At 36.5% G+C, this 18,382-nt stretch overlaps 1 long non-coding RNA gene across 1 annotated transcript in view; it reads right to left on the minus strand.

Moving 5' to 3' along the window:
• The window catches only part of LOC133237482 (uncharacterized), a 33,511-nt gene extending 15,567 nt beyond the window's left edge, over positions 1-17,944 (minus strand). The window contains exons 1-3 of the long non-coding RNA XR_009733210.1: positions 17,441-17,944; positions 9,357-9,464; positions 8,203-8,515 (exon numbers count right to left, since the gene is read on the minus strand). This is a non-coding gene — a long non-coding RNA (uncharacterized LOC133237482). The remainder of the gene's footprint in view (positions 1-8,202; positions 8,516-9,356; positions 9,465-17,440) is intronic.
• Between the last annotated feature and the right edge of the window lie 438 nt (positions 17,945-18,382).

Raw genomic sequence — 18,382 nt, forward strand, 5'->3', positions numbered from 1 at the left:
AGAAAAAGTGCGAAGAATTATCTATACAAATAAATGGAGGAATCAGCATGCTGGTTTAAGAACCAGAGTTCCATTCGCACCAAGGGTCTCCTTCTAGAGTTGGTATCAGATCAGATCAGATCAGATCAGTCACTCAGTCGTGTCTGACTCTTTGCAACCCCAAGAACTGCAGCATGCCATGCCTCCCTGTCCATCACCAACTCCCGGAGTTCACCCAGACTCATGTCCATCGAGTCAGTGATGCCATCCAGCCATCTCATCCTCTGTCGTCCCCTTCTCCTCTTGCCCCCAATCCCTCCTAGCATCAGAGTCTTTTCTAATGAGTCAACTCTTCTCATGAGGTGGCCAAAGTACTGGAGTTTCAGCTTCAGCATCATTCCTTCCAAAGAAATTCCAGGGCTGATCTCCTTCATAATAGACTGGTTGGATCTCCTTGCAGTCCAAGGGACTCTCAAGAGTCTTCTCCAACACCATAGTTCAAAAGCATTAATTCTTCGGCACTCAGCCTTCTTCACAGTCCAACTCTCACATCCATACATAACCACAAGAAAAGCCATAGCCTTGACTAGATGAACCTTTGTTGGCAAAGTGATGTCTCTGCTTTTGAATATGCCATCTAGGTTGGTCATAAGTTTCCTTCCAAGGAATAAGCGTCTTTTAATTTCATGGCTGCAGTCACCATCTGATTCGTGAAATGAGAGTATGTAACATCCAGCCACTGAACTAGACATCCAGTGATATAACTTTTATGCGATGATACCCAAGTGGTGTTTTTGTCCCATCAAAAAAAAAAAATATATATATATATATACACACACATATATACAAGGTAAATTGTGTGCTAATTAGCAGGTATTTCCTTTGCCAAAAATGTTCTGTAAGAGACATGACAAAGGAGTTATTATTTATGACACAGAGACACACACACACATGCAAGTGTACACAAACAGATACAAAGAGCAATATCACCTTCTACATTTTTAGCATTACCCCTGTTTCTTTAGTGACTATTAGCTTATTTACATGCATTTCCTTCATGAGAAGGACTGTTAATGAACTGAAGAAAACTTCTGCTTTTAATGGTTTTTACCCATGATTAGACATAGCATTATAAAAATGATGTTTAAAATTCATTTCTGTCAACATATTTTTGAAAAATATATTATTTTAAAGGTTATTTCAGTTAAAATGAATTCCTGTCTATTCATTTATTTTGAAAACATCAAACACAGGAGAACATAGAGAAAGTTCAGACGGTAAGTTATTCAATATCATTTTGCTAAAGCAATCAAAAATTTTGCCAGGCACAATTTGTTGTCAGCTGACTTTTAATTAATTTTACCTGTTCTTATTTATTGGGTTGGATATTTTTAATACAAAATTAAACATTTTTGAAAATTAAACAATAGAAATAATGCCCTAGAAATAAATATATTGCTTTAAAAACATCAGTTTTCAGAACCCTTAAATGATTAGCTACCCAAATAACATAGGCAATATAGTCATTTAAATAGTTAAAATTTTGATTCTTGAAATAGAAGATGCTAACATCTATGTAGACTAACGATTTAACAGCAGAAGTAAGGTAGTACAGGTATAAAAACAACAATGGCCTTTTTGATCTTTAGTCTCATTACACATTGCTTATGAATCAGGAAATGATAAATTAAGTCTGTATTAAGGGTATGCTTAGAGATCTAAGAAAAATCAAACACACATTTAGAATTGCCATTTGTACATTTCCAACACCAGTCTTCACAGATAAATCTGAATCTGCAAACTGAAATTTTCGGAGTAGTTGAAAAATTAGAAAGAACGTGAGATTTGCTAATAGCTTTCTTTCAGTTTACTTAAAATACATGAGAATTGAATAATTAGAATGTATCTAAGACAGAATTTGGCAAAACTAATACAATATTGTAAAATTTAAAAATAAAATAAAATTAAAAAAAAATAAGACAGAATGGGTAATATTAGTTACTCTTGAAATAAAAATATAAATGTTTGCTTGGAATTTTATAGCTTTTGGACACATATATATATTAAATGTATTATATATTATAATACTTAATGTACTATAATATGCAACCATAATCTCATGTATCTTTGGGTTTGTAATTATGTCTGGAGAGAGAGAGAGAGATTGTTAAGAAGAAAAATAATAAAACCTGGGTCAACTGGAAATAATTCAAACACTGATTATTTTTCAGCAGTTGTGAACAATTTTAAACTCTTGATTGCATTTGATTGCCCTGACATTTTCTCAGACTAAGATGTCTGTCCATCAACTTATGCAATATAAATTAAAATTCTTAATTGGGAGTTAATCCAAAAACTTAGTGCTTTCCTGTTTGCTTTTTTCCTGCAATTTGTAGGGATATCTTAATTGTCACTGGGGGCCAGGCTCCTCTCTGATGCATGGAAATTAGGATGGTTACGCATAACAAAATATTTCTCAGGGTCTCATATGGATTTCAATCAGCCTCAACCATTCATGGACATGACAAACTTACTCTGTTTTGCTGAGCCTAGATCTTAACTCTGTCCTACAGATAAACACCAAGTTCTATGCTGTTTGATAGTGCTTTACCACTCATTGGCTACTCCAGAAATACAGTATGGCATTGTTCAGTATTTGCAGAAGCTACATCACCGTTGTAGCTGATGTCACTGCCAACATTTGCATCCTAGTTAGGACAAACCTGTGTTTATCCTTCTGTAGTTATTTCTACATCGTGATGCTACAAAAAAAGCCTTTGGCATTTTTTGGTTTTATAGTCTTGTCAAGTGTGAGAATTTACTTGGTAAATGATATTATTTTATTGTAATTTTTTTTCTTCCTCTCTTACAGCTAAATCTTGATAGTTATTTCTTTTAATATTATGGTGTAACTTTATTGTTAGTTTCCTATGGATTTTTTTTCACTGTTGGTATATTATAAAACTGTTGTCAATGGTACATTGGGTCTCTTAGGTTAAGGTCCATGGTTATAATTATATGAGTGGAAAAAATATTAGCTTGCTTTAAAAAATAATGAGCTTCTTAATAATAAGTTTACTATATAGTTGTTATTCTATTGATTTAAAGTAATGGTTTCCAAGTTTTCTTTTTAATAAATATAAAGCCATAAAACCGTTTAAGAACATTTTGGAAATAATTAGTACTTTGTGATAAATTTAATCTCATTGCTTTAAAGAAGAAAATGGTAAAACATCCCTCAGAAATAAGATTTTAGAGAAAAAACATTGACTTTAATAGCTCAAATTTTTTTCTTCATTGAAATAAAATAATTAGATACATTTCATATATTAATAGTTTTGTCACAAATGTTTATTCTGATTTGCTTTTGTTGGATAGAATTGTGGGAGGAAAAAATAAGAGATTATTACAATTGCCTCATAATGTAAATCTATCAACTTATAAGCATTTCTTAGATAACTAATTTAATAGGGTAAAAGTTGACTATATATAGAACAATCATGATTCAAGATAGAAGATTTATATTATTATTGTTTTTATATATTATGTTATTGAAATATGGTCTTCAATTAATACAATAAAGCTATGATTTAAATAATCTGGAAATAACTTTTCTAAACAACTCTTTTCTTTAAGACTTGCTTTTATCTTGTAAATCCTGTGTGATGAAGTGAAATTCAAATGCAAATTATTTAATCTTGGATTCTTTTCTTGGGGATAGGAAGGGTTGATTTAGAAATTTTATTATTTTTGTTTACAAATATTAATCATCAGAGATAGTGGGAAAAAGAACCACAATATCCTATAAATCTTAAAAATTTTAAGTGTTATTTAGTTAGTGTTAGTCACTCAGTCATGTCCAAATCTTTGTGACCCCATGGACTGCATCCCACCAGGCTCCTCTGTCTACGAAATTTTCCAGACAAGGAAAGTGGAGTGAGTGGGTAGCCATTCCTTTCTCCAGGGGATCTTCCTGACCCAGGGATCAAACCCAGGTCTCCTACATTACCAGCAGATTCTATATCATCTGATAAATTTTAAAGTGCTATTTACTAAGATATTATTATTTATAAGATGTCTGATAATAAAATATTAATAATGTGTAAAAGCTGTTTTGTAGAAACTATATGATTTTACAGATCGAAAACTTTGTTTAGATCTTAAATTGTAATTGAATTTCATCATACTTCTCATACATTCAATACAATAATACATTCAATGTGTATTATTTAAAATTTAAAATCACATGATATAAACGTGAAACATAAAATTTATTAAAGATGTTATTATTCTGTTGTATTGATAGAGAAAATGTATAAGTTTGGAAATACAATAACTTGTTATTTGAAAATAATCTTTGGGAAAGATATTTATTGTTGTTTAGGTACAAAGTTGGATCAGATTCTTTTTTAAAAAATTAATTAATATATTTTAATTGGAGGCTAATTACTTTACAATATTGTGGTGGTGTTTGCCATACATTGACATGAATCAGCCATGGATGTACATGTGTTCTCCATCCTGAACCCTCCTCCCACCTTCCTCCCCATCCCATCACTCAGGGTCATCCCAGTGCATTGGCCCTGAGCACCCTGTCTCATGCATTGAACTGGACTGGTGATCTATTTCACACATGATAATATACATGTTTCAATGCTATTCTCTCAAATCATTCCACCTCGCCTTCGCCCACAGAGTCCAAAAGTCTGTTCTGTACATCTGTGTCTCTTTTGCTGTCTCACATATAAGGTCATCATTACCATCTTTCTAAATTCCATATATATGCCTTAATATACTGTATTGGTGTTTTTCTTTCTTTCTGACTTACTTCACTCTGTATAATAGGCTCCAGTTTCATCCACCTCATTAGAACTGATTCAAATGTTTTCTTTTTAATGGCTGAGTAATACTCCATTGTGTTTATGTACCACAGCTTTCTTATCCATTCATCTTCTGATGGACATCTAGGTTGCTTCCATGTCCTGGCTATTATAAACAGTGCTGCGATGAACACTGGGGTACACGTGTCTCTTTCAGTTCTGGTTTCCTCGGTGTGTATGCCCAGCAGTGGGATTGCTGGGTTGTATGGCAGTTCTATTTCCAGTTTTTTAAGGAATCTCCACACTGTTCTCCATAGTGGCTGTACTAGTTTGCATTCCCACCAACAGTGTAAGAGGGTTCCCTTTTTCCACACCCTCTCCAGCATTTATTGCTTGGAAGCTTTTGGATCGCAGCCATTCTGATTGGTGTGAGATAGTACCTCATAGTGGTTTTGATTTGCATTTCTCTGATAATGAGTGATGTTGAATATCTTTTCACGTGTTTGTTAGCCATCTGTATGTCTTCTTTGGAGAAATGTCTGTTTAGTTCTCTGGCCCATTTTTTGATTGGGTCATTTATTTTTCTGGAATTGAGCTGCATGAGCTGCTTGTATATTTTTGATATTAATTCTTTGTCAGTTGCTTTGTTTGCTATTATTTTCTCCAATTCTGAAGGCTGTCTTTTCACCTTGCTGATAGTTTCCTTCATTGTGCAAAAGATTTTAAGTTTAATTAGATCCCATTTGTTTATTTTTGCTTTTATTTTCATTACTTTGGGAGGTGGGTCATAGATGATACTGCTGTGATGTATGTCGGAGAGTGTTTTGCCTATGTTTTCCTCTAGGAGTTTTATAGTTTCTGGTCTTACATTTAGATCTTTAATCCATTTTGAGTTTATTTTTGTGTATGGTGTTAGAAAGTGTTCTAGCTTCATTCATTTACAAGTGGTTTTTGTCTTAGTCTTTGTGACCCCATGGACCATAGCCCACAAGGCTCCCCTGGCGGTGGAATATCCCAGGCAAGAATACTTGAATGCATTGCATTTCCTTCTCCAGGGGATCTTCCCTACCTAGGGATTGAACCCACATCTGCATTGGCAGGAGAGTTTACTGCTGAGCCACATATATGACATACAGTGCATTAAATAAATATAAATGTTATTGATATGAAGAAATTAATTGCAATAAAATTCAAAATACCTTTCTTTAACTTTTAAAATTATTGTTAATATGCTTATGATTAGCTCAGTTTCTCTTTGTTTGAATAAATATTTTTTAAAGTGTATTGTTTAAAATCATACATATGTGCTGATTCTTAATCATCATGTTAAAAAGAAAAATATCATATAAGAAATGAATTGCCAGTGCAGGTTTGATGCAGGATACAGGAAGCTTGGGGCTGGTACACTGGGATGACCCAGAGGGATGGTATGGGGAGGGAGGTGGGAGCGGGGTTCAGGATGGGGAACACGTGTACACCAGTGGCGGATTCATGTTGATGTATGACAAAACCAATACAATATTGTAAAGTAAAAATAATAATAATAATAAAACAAAGAAAAAACATAAAAAATAAATAGCTTGTAATTGAAAAAAAAAGAAAAAAAAAGAATGAAGAATTTATACCTGTTTTTCAAATGTACTTATGCTATATAAATGGAAACTTTGGAGTTGTAAAATTAAATTTCTTCCTATTTTCTATCTCTAGTTGAAAGTGGAGAAATAAATAATTATTGGCTTTCTGGCATTATAAATAGCATACAATCAGCATTTCTTTTGTTTCCTAGTGCAATTTCCCAAGATTTTAATCAAGATTCTCATCAGGAGATCTACTTTGAAGTCTTTTCTATGTTTTGTTTCTATCAGCTCATTCCACTGAGTTCAACTTTCAAGACAACAAAATGAAAAATATCAATTGTCTCTTAGTACAATATAAATATAGGGCTTCCTTGCTGTCTCAGTGGTAAAGAAGCTGCCTGACAATGCAGGAGACGTGGATTCTATCCTTGGGTCAGGAAGATCTCGTGAAGTAGGACATGGCAACCCACGCCTGTATTCTTGCTTGGTAGGTTCATGGGCAGAGGAGCCTGGTGGGCTATCGTCCATGGAGTTGTAAAATTTTCAGATACGACTTAGTGACTAAACAACAACATATACACATGTATGTGTGTGTGTGTGTATATATATATATATATATATATATGCTGCTGCTAAGTCGCTTCAGTTGTGTCCAACTCTGTGGGACCCCTTAGACAGCAGCCCAGTAGGCTCCTCTGTCCCTGGGATTCTCCAGGCAAGAATACTGAGTGGGTTGCCATTTCCTTCTCCAATGCGTGAAAGTGAAGTTGCTCAGTCGTGCCCAACTCTTAGCGACCCCATGGACTGCAGCCTACCAGGCTCCTCCGTCCATGGGATTTTCCAGGCAAGAGTACTGGAGTGGGGTTGGTGTATATATATATATATATATATATTATATATATATATAAATGGTTTTGCAGTTATTAGGAAAAAATTAAATTTACCAGTAAAAGCCTAGTCAGTTAGACCAATAATTTACCCACTCCAATATGCTAATTATTACTTAATTATCATGCATACAAATTTTGCAAATTAAACAAAAGGTTATTGAGGAGAAATATACTATCAAAACTATTAAATTTGAGAACTGCAATTGTCTTTAAATATTCTTTTAGCCGAAGACCTAATAATTAGTATCAGTATTTCAACCACAAAGATATTTTAGAAAATAGAGCCTTCTCACTTAATCTAATTCTGTTAGTTTTATAAATAGCACCCCATTTTTGCACTCATTTTATAATTTTTTTTATCCTATGATACTTTTTCATCCTTCAGTAAAGAGAACATAAAATTCATATTATATCAAAATCTCAGAAATAACATTACAAATTGATAATTTTGTTTAAAAACTTTATATTGAGAAATCACCAGGTGTTCTGTAATTCAGACTGTGACATGTTTGAGAGTAAATCTGATATTACCTTGTTTCAACACCGAGGGTTTTCTTTGTTCCTGTCTTTCAAACTGCAACTTCTCTGCCCATGGCAGCTACACAAATCACAGAAGTTGAAACTACAAAGTTAAGATAAAACCTTGACAGTGCCCCATTGAGAAAGCACATTATCGGACCCCTAATGATGCTAATATAAGCTGCCAAGAGCTGTCACTCCAGAAGCTATGGCAGGCCCAAAGCAGAGTGTGGGGAATAATGACACATTCTGAAAGCTAACAAAGGAAAACAAATGCATTATGTATATGGATATAAGAAAATGAACAGTGGCATCTTCAAAGAAAGATGCCTTTAAACTTCAGTCTCAAGCAGGCTTGTCTGTGACACTTTGAAGCTAATGTGGACAAGCCCCATGTCCTCAGCAGTTCCAGCCTACCTTAGCATGACCGTTCAATAAAACTTGAAATGATCACAGCATGCGTTCCGTCAAAACATTTCATCAAACTCAAACGTGAAGTGACAGGTCCTGGGAGAATGGGACTTGGTTTCCCTTCAGAATAGGATTTCTAACATTTCTCAACCATCCCCTTGATCAGTGCAATTCTATATGGAATTTGAAGGAATTGACAAAAGCAATGGTGCCTTTTATGTAGCAAATGCTCTCATTTTCTCCTCTGCTATTGCCATGTTGACAGTGAGCATGAGTTGTTCTTGGGAGGATTGCATTTGCTGCATTATCTTTTAAACACCTGGAAGAAAAAAAAAATCAGTAATACATAAAACAAGTGCTACATAAATGATGATTTTTTACCTCTCTGTGGATGTGGGATTCTTGACCAAGGTATTATGGGTAGAACCAGAACTTTTGCTTCAACTTCTGTTACACATGAGTAAAACAGGCAGAGAGGTTAATTGATTTACTCAGGGTCATAAAGGAGCAACCCTGAACACTAGTGTTTCGACCTCATGAGACTAAATCTTTGAACTCTTGGCCAGTGAGCTGAGTGACTCTGAAATGGAAAATAATGTACTGTCTGTTGGTATTAGGACAAAAGGTCAGTACAGCATGATTATTCAGGCATCCATGCTTTTATTTACATCTGCGATCACTATATGAGAATCACTGACGTGGTCCTGTCTTATTACGAATTTGCATTGCTAAGTACACTTTATTTTCAGAAAAAAAAAAAAAAAAAGCCAGATTTGAATTATCAGAAATCAATACCCTAGGTTCCCTGATGGATAAAAGCTTAAGTTATAAAAGTGGACATTTTTGTACATCGATCTGTTAGTATGACTAAACTTGACTAGAAGAAATCACCTGTGAGTATAAAAGAATTATTTATTTTGACACAGTCTTTAACTTCTCTCTTGAAGCTTGTGGCTCTGGTGAAAAAAGACATCCATGCTTTTCCAGAATTTCACAGAGCCCAACACGTGTCATTAGAAAGTAAAAAATTCCATCAGCTTGCAGTGAGTTAGATTCAAACAAGCAGTTTTTAAATTAATGGAAGTCCTCCAGGCTACCTATTCCTCTGGAGGATTTGAGAGGAAAGCAGGAGATGACAGTTGGGCATTTCTCAGTCTTACCTTCCTATTTACCATTCCATCTTTGTGACCAATTATAGCAACCAAGAATACCAATTATAGGATTCATTTTAGTGATTTTTTCATTGACTGGAACAGAAGAATGGCAACCTGATAAATAAGAAAAATAGGGAAATTTCTTAGATGTTAGCACCTTAATTGAGATTGTTAACTTACAAACCAAACCAAATAAAGGTTGCAGGGCATTATACCAATACACCGAAGATAGTACAATTTTATTCAAAAATTTATAGTTCATAAATCTATTATAATTTTTGTATAAGTTCCTATGGCAACTTCAGTTAATCTTATCAGATCAACAACTTTAAAAATAGAAGCAGAAGCAGCACTTGGAGTTATCCAGATATGATTATTTTCTAATGATGTTTTCCTGTAGTTCATTTACAAACAACATCAAGTTTTAGACTGCAGAAGTGAATGATAGTTTTACAATAATAGGTCTTGATATCATATTTTAGTCAATAATAGTTTAAGGAGCTGTTGTATAAAATTTTACAAATTTATCAAGCTGTGACAGTGAGGCAACATGTTATCTGGAAAATACAGTAAATACTGAAAGTTGATGACTCAAAATTTACTTTTATTAAGAATAAAATCTATACATAACACTATAATATCACATACTTATCATGGAATAAGAGGAAAACCATCAGAAGAGAAAATGATCACTTTTATTCTAACTCTCCAATGATTTTGAAGTTATTTGTTTGATGTATTTCTACCCAATATATATATATATGTTTTTACATGCACACGTTGAGTTTTTTCATGGTTTTGATCTTAATAGATATAACTTTGTCTTGCTATTTTGCACTCATTAATGTCAAACTTTCCAGAACGAACAGATGACAACCCATATGTTATTTTGAATATAAGGCATAAACTATATATAAACAATTTAGGATCTGTCACAAAGGAATTATTCACATTAAAAATAAGAACCTAAATTTAGGTTCAAAAACAAGCCTCTAAACTCTTGCAAAATTGTGGCATGAGAAATGATACCAACTTCTTCTTTCCCAAATATTGCTGATATTACAAGTAGCATGCATGAATGATCTCTCTCTTTCTTTGGGGGCCAGGGTAACCACTGAGAGCTGTTTTTGGCAGAAGACACACCAGTGCCTCCTGGAAGAGAAAAATATCTTGCACATGGGACTCTGTTCTGGAGCTCCTACACCAAGTGCTGAGCTGGTAGGAAGTGTTGAGTGGCTTGAGTATAATTTGACTCTTCCCAAGTCTTCATCTTTACTCTCATTGCATTAGATGCAATCTCAGTGCACTCTCTTTAACATTAGAGGTTCACATAAAGCAATGAAGTGCCCTACATCTTCTCTTAGGTATGTCCTGTCTGCCATATTAAGCAGAGACATGACCATCGGCAGCCAAGAGATGTGACTTTTTCAATAGAGATCTAGAGAAGGAAAATGTCATGGTGTCATTCTTTCTCTGGGATGCTATCCACAACCGGGATAAGAAGGTCACAAATGTGACAAAGATGCTTTTCACTTCATATCACTATCCATTGTTGTTGTTCTTGTTTAGTTGCTAAGTTGTGTCCAACTCTTTGTGACCCCATGAATTGCAATATGCCAGTCTTCCCTGTCCTTTACTATCTTCATTGAGTCGATGACACCATCCAACCATCCTCTGTCGCCTCCTTCTCCTCCTGCCCGCAGTCTTTCCCAGCATCAAGGTCTTTTCCAATGAGTCAGCTCTTCGCATCAGGTGGCCAAAGTATCAGAGCGTCAGGCTTCCATACTACTCTCTACACTACCACTATATTCATACTATTATCAAACTCTCCCATTGCCTTCATCAGCTCCTCTCCCCCACCATCACCACAGTTCCAGGCTTCTTCCCCTTCTCTTTCCTTCCATTCCTTCCTTCCTTCCACTACTGCAGGTCCCACTGAGCCAGCACTAAGCTTTGCTGCATAGATGTTCCCCACATTTTCTCATCTAGAGTTCTGAATGACCGGAAGGCCGATCCCTGACTTTGTCAGCTGACTTTGGCAAGGCTTGACTAAAGTTGGGTACTGAAGAGAGATTAGATGGTAGAAAGAAGGAACAAGGCAGGATATTTTTCTCCTTCTTTTCTTAGGGGTTGTTTCCAGCAAAGACTACATACTTATGACTCAAACACCAATGGAACAGTCTGTATACTTTCAGCTGCTGCCTGCTGGCCCCTTGACAAGCCTCTTTGGCTCCGGCATCATTGCCGCCTTGCTTTGTCTATTTCTCCACGCCACCTGGAGATCTGACAACCTGTTACAGCTAATCTATGCTGAGTCGCTGTCCAATAATCATCTTCTCAGCTTCTTCTGTAGCTTTTGTTTAATTTCATGCATTAAATTCATTTGATCTAAAACATTTAGAGAGGTATGTGTTTCCTGGTTTGACACTGATTATTATAGTATTTTATCAGCAGTGATTCCAGAAACACACTTCTCACAATGGGGCTTTCAGACTGAGCTTATCACCTGTTTGAATATGAGCACAGTCATGATGCTCTTGCAGATGGCAAATGAGATAACAGTAATCTGTGGCATGCCGTGACATCATTTTTACTTAACTCATCATCTGTAGATGCTGGAGATGAAGGGCTTTTCAATATCAAGGCATCAGAAAATCAAGTTCTTCTTGTATGCCACTCAGATAGTAACAAGTGTATCAACAATACAGAAGAGTACGCTGCCCACTTCTAAAGGTGAAGAAGAGTTGACCAAAACCCAAAAATCATACACTCGTATCTACAAACTCTCGGTTAAAAGCAGCCTTGGGATATTAAAACACTTCTAGGATAACCTTAAAATTGCATCAACTCCCATAGCTTCCGGGAAGATACGGCTGAGAATTAGAATAAAATGTAAGTGTGCAAGAGCATAAATAAAACACGAACTGATTACACAGCACCTCCAGTCCCTTAGTTAAGGCCAGGACATTATTGCTTGTGCCTAAGGCAATTGTGAAGAAGTAGGGGCACTCTGAGACTTGGGAAGGGGACATTTGTGTGCACTGACACTGCTGAGAATCTTGAATCACTAAATTTCTCTCATCCTTCTTACCAACAGAACCAGCTCCAATTTCACTGACAAAAATGTGGCCATCAGTTAAATTGATAGTACTAAATTATGTCACCTGACAGTTTGTGCATGCCTGGGCTTTTTAAGCCTTTCCTGCAACCCCTAACTGTCTCCAGGCCAATAGCAGTAGCTATTTCCAAAATATTCCAGGAAAAGAATAGGTTTCCTTCAGGAGAATATTGCACACAGAAGAGGAATCTTGATATTGCTAATTTGTATCTGTATATACCTGGAGAAAATCATAATAATGGACTTAAATAGTGTCCTCAAAGGGACAAAGTTTAATTATACTTGAAGCCAAATTTACTATAATGTTGCACTAAATTTCATTCTGAATTAAAGTGCTGGTTAGAGAAGTTGGAGTCGGCTTTGTTTGTTCAGCTGGCTCCTGAAGTCTGCTCTCCATAGCTTATATTAATGAGGTCAGAAATGCTAGACCTTTTCTGGCATGATATCGAGGAGGGCATTCAAGTCATAGGATGCAGTAATGCTTGTGTGGATTTGAGAAAAGTGGTTGCCTCACTCTCCCTCAGCAATGCATCCTCAGAGTGCCTAGAAGACATTCCTTTTCAAGGGAGTTGGTAAATGCACTTGTGAGGAGAATACTGGTGTCATTTTTTTTAATTAATTTTTATCAGAGCATAGTTGCTTTACAGTATTGTGTTCATTTCTACTATACAACAAAGTGAATTGGCCATATATACATATATCCCCTATTTTTTGGACTTTCTTCCCATTCAGGTCGCTGCCATTCATTAAGTAGAGCTCTTGGTTCTTTACAGCAAGTTCTCATTAGTTATCTATTTTATATATAGTACCAATGGTATATATGTATCAATACCCACCTCCCAATTCCTCCCATCCTCTTCTATCCCACTTTGTATCCATACAATTATTATCTACTTCTGTGTCTCTATTTCTGCTTTGTATATAGATCATCTGTACTATTTTTCTAGATTCCATATATATCCACTCAATATAGGAGAATTCTTTAAAAAAAACTGTGGTTTTTTAACCTGGGCAAGGGATAAATCTGGATTGGGGTTGTAAAATTGAAGTTCTTGATTTCAGTGGTAATAATGGCATCTTGGATAGTGGGGCCCTAAGGTTTGTTTTGGAGACACGTGAGTTCAATGACCATCTCAGGCAGCACAGAAGTGGTAATTAAAATATTTTGCTGCTGCTGCTGCGTTGCTTCAGTCATGTCATACTCTGTGCAACCCCATAGACAGCAGCCCACCAGGCTTCCCCATCCCTGGGATTCTCCAGGCAAGAACACTGGAGTGGGTTGCCATTTCCTTCTCCAATGCATGAAAGTGAAAGTGAAGTTGCTCAGTCGTGTCTGACTCTTAGCAACCCCATGGACTGCAGCCTACCAGGCTCCTCTGTCCATGGGATTTTCCAGGCAAGAGTACTGGAGTGGGGTGCCATTGCCCACACATAATTTTGTGGTGATGGTTAACTGAACTCCAAGTCCCTGAGAGTAAAACAGATGTGCAGCCTATCTGTTAGATCTATACAAAAGGCTAAGATCTAAGTTTGGTGAATAGAAATTCATATTGCGTCCTCACAAAAAATGTGTAATCATGAGCTATTACAATCTCTCAGTTCCCAAAACAAGGTCAGTTCACACACAGGATGACTGACCATCCCAGGTACCTTAGTACTGACTGTCACATATCCTTGGAAAATCCCAGACTACACCATTAGTCACTCCATCACAGATTGGAAGCCCCTTGATTAGAAAACAGGCTGGGTCCCTTGGAGAGGGACCTCCCTTGAGAATATACTTAAATCTTTCTCCAAAAGGACCAGAGGCAACGTAATATAATGAACAGTTGTTCATTGTTCAGACGCTAAGTCATGCCTGACTCTTTGCCACCCCACCATGGACTGCAGCATGCCAGCCTCTTCTGTCCTCCATTATCTCCCAGAGTCTCCTCAGATTCATGTCCATTGAGTTGTGATGCTATCTAAGCATCTCATCCTCTGCTGCCCCTTTCTCCCTTTGCCTTCAATCTTTCCACAGTGTGTATATTGTGAACAGACTCTGAAGCGAAAGACATACTAAGGATTTAAAGACTTTATTTTGACTCTGACTTGATGTGATTCCTAAGAAACTAACACACCACCTTGACTCAAGTGTCAGTAAACGGAAAAAGAGAATTATGGAACTCAGATAATCAATGCAGATTTGATCCAAATCCATCTTTTGTTGGGACCATGTTGCAAGATACATAATCAAAAATTGGCAGAAATTCCACCTACACTGGCTATCTGACCTATACTATGAAGGCCAGTGAAGTAGGAAAGTAGGAAAACCCATGGAACCAAATTTCTTTGTCACTGTAAGTAACAAAAAAAGACTATCATACTCCTCAGAGAATCGTGGTAGTTAATGCTGACATCAAAGATTGGAAGACACATACTATTCTTCTCACTAACTATTACCTTTAATTTTCCTGTTTGATTGTCATAAAAATCAACTGCATCTTGATAATCAGTGAGGATTTTTTATAAATATGATTATAGAGTCACTCCCATTGCAGCTGCTGTAACAGATATGGTATCTCTGTTACAGAAAATGAATACGTGTTTTGCTTTAATGCACCCTTGTTGATCTGCAAAATGCATTTTTTCCCTATACTCATTATCAAGGATGATCAGAACTGTGTGCTTTCAGCAGGGAGAGATAATATTATGATTACCCCATCTTCCCTCAGGGAGGTGTCAACTTCCCTATTATGCTTTTCAAGTCTCCGGAACTTTGGTCCTATGGAGGTCCCACCAAACATACTTTGCTCCTCCTCACTGACTGTCCTTGGTGAGTAGGAAGGGGAAACACCCCAGATGTGATGGTTCAGCATATGTTTGCCCAGAGGGAGAATAAAACGGCAAAATTCAGGGCTCTGCCATTTTAAGGAAGGATTTAGGGAGCAGATGGTGCTTGACATGTCAGTATATCACCCCTAAAATGAGACGAGGTGTCTCATCTTGCCCTAATGTGACCAAATATACAACACCTGCGGGGCTCCCTGGACTGTGGAGGCAACAGCTCTAAATTTGCATGTGTTCCCTGGAACCTTTTGCCAGATAATCCATAAAGCTCCTAGTTTTGAGTGGGAACCAGAGAAAGAAGACTCTCTGCCTCAGGTCTAGGTGATGTGAAAAGCCACATGTAAACTAGGCTTTAAGCTTGGGGCTGGTGCACTGGGACGACCCAGAGGGAGGGTATGGGGAGGGAGGAGGGAGGAGGGTTCAGGATGGGGAACAGGTATACCTGTGGCAGATTCATTTCAATATTTGGCAAAACTAATACAATATTGTAAAGTTTAAAAATAAAATAAAATTAAAAAAAAAAAAGACACAGCAGATTTGATGAAGCTCCAATTGTAAAGGAAGGAAATGAAAACACTGATGAAGCTTCTGAAAAGACACAGTTAGAGAGTTATAAGTTGTGTCTTTGTTCTATAATCAATCAGCTCAAAATTATCTTTTAATTTTCTTAGATATTTTTTCTTAACTCATGGGTTGTTTAGAAGTACAGTTGACCTTTGAACATTGTGGGTTTAAACTTCATGGACCCACTTACATGTGGATTTTTTTTTTTTTAAACAGTAAATACTACAGTACTACATAATCTGTGGTTGGTTGAATCCATGTGGAGGAACTACAGATATGGAGAGCTGTCATAGATTAACCACCATGGTGTTCTAAGGTCAACTGGATACTGCTTATTTAGTACACATTTAGTTTGAAAGTTGTATCTATTAACTCCAATATCTGCATCTCCCAAGGGTATGTTTCTGTGTCTCTGTCTCTCTCTCACACACACTTTCTCATCATTTAATCTTCTCTCATGGCATATTGGTAATCTTGATTGGCTGCTAGATATTGTGGATGAGACATTTTAGAGACCATTTGTGGCTATGCATCTCAGTACTTTTCTCCAGAAGACTTTTTGTTTCTGCTTCTGGGGGGCAGTTAAGGGGGTTGTCAGATAACCTAATCCACACAGAGATTCCACTATTATAATGCTTTGTGAGGGCTGGGTATGTTTTTCCCATTATTTTCTTTAGAGAAACCAATGGTAACTTTATGTATTTTCTAGGGCCTTTACCCCGATACTGGGAGGGATTGGGGGCAGGAGGAGAAGGGGACGACAGAGGATGAGATGGCTGGATGGCATCACTGCCTCGATGGCCATGAGTTTGGGTGAACTCTGGGAGTTGGTGATGACAGGGAGGCCTGGTGTGCTGCGACTCATGGGGTTGCAAAGAGTCAGACACGACTGAGCGACTGAACTGAACCGAACTGAGGACCTTTATAACTTGGTGGAGTTATTGACCCTGTAGCCTCATAAGATGACCAGAGACTCTTCTCATATAGTCAACCTGTCAGTTCTCTTGAGAATTACCAAATGCTTGAGAGGGAAAGAAGTGCTGACTGTAGATTCAATGTCTCTGCATTTGCCTCTTATCTGATGCCTAGGTTCCATCAGTCCATGCTGCCCTAGTACGTTTCTACTACTTTCAAGCAAATATGTTTAATATTAGGTTTATTTTTTTATAGTTGCTCTTGATTAGAACTCTAAAAGTATTTTGTTCATTACCAGGATAAAAAATCATTATTGTTGAAACTTTGAATCTCTTCTTATTACAAAGAGGACGAAAATGTCTTCATTTTAAAGACAGAAAGTTGCCTCTGATTAGGTGGGAGCATAAAGCTTTATATGATAAATTGAAGTTCACAGATGAATGCTGATGATACATAGGTGGAAAATACTTATTTGGTTTTGTTTACTATCTTTTCTTCTTTTCTTTGCTCTGCTTCTTTAGAAAAGGAAAGACAAGTCTTTCAGAGTGCATTTTCTAGGCTCCTATGTCCCTTACTTTCACATCTTTTGGCCAAAAAGAAGCATCAAAAGAGGATGGGGAGCAGGAGGAAAGAATAGAACATCCCCCCACACATACACACTTACCAGTGGCATTTTCACCAGGGTCACATCTCTTCTGTGGCTGCAGCTCTCCTCCAGGACCTGTGACACCTGCTCACTCCTCTCAGTGTTGGAGGATCATGCTTTCTGCTACTGCTTTTTCTAGGTTGTCTTCCTATATACTGGTTATTTTCTCATCTTTTTCATGTATCTAACCAGTTTAAATTCACTTTGTATCACATAGGAAAATAAAAAGGGCAAAAAATAGAGAAACATGAAGTGCAAAGTAACATGAGGGTCCAATTCTTCCAAATTTTGACACAATGACTTTGCTGTAATAGACTTACCGCAAGAAGGGAAACACAGGTTTTGAAAAATGACTTTGTGTCTTCAACAGCTTTCAAGAGGATGTTTGCTGCTCCTTTGAACCAAAGCAACATGTCATGAAGAGGGACAATCTTATTTTGATAGGATTCAGTGGGGAGGAAAAATAAGATTTCTAAACTAAAATCTTGATGGATGTAGCAACTAGCAGATTAGATTTTGAAGGGATTTAAATTAATGATGTGGAGTAAAAATGAAATCTTCACTTAGGAAAATAACTCCCTAAAATGACTCCCAGATTGGATTAAAAATAAACATTAAATGACTTCATGTTTATGAGATTTTTTTTAAATGACCCATCAAGTATAAATATAAAATGAAGATAAAAATTATATTAGACAAGCACAAATGAAAGAAAATAGTGAAGGCAGTATTAATAGCAAGGCATAATCAAATAAAAATGATACATAGGAAAAGCATTTCATGTAGATAATACCAACACCAACTTCATAGTTTCAAAGTATATTAAGTAAATATGATCATTTCAGAAATGTATAACTGAGAGAGTGAGTGCAAAGAGAGAGAATGGGTCATGTAGTGGTCAAATACCACTTTCTACATTTGATAATTTATTACACTGTAAAATGTACCTTTTCAAGGTTT

The sequence above is a fragment of the Bos javanicus genome, chromosome 24 (genome assembly GCF_032452875.1).
Source record: "Bos javanicus breed banteng chromosome 24, ARS-OSU_banteng_1.0, whole genome shotgun sequence".
Classification (NCBI taxonomy): domain Eukaryota; kingdom Metazoa; phylum Chordata; class Mammalia; order Artiodactyla; family Bovidae; genus Bos; species Bos javanicus.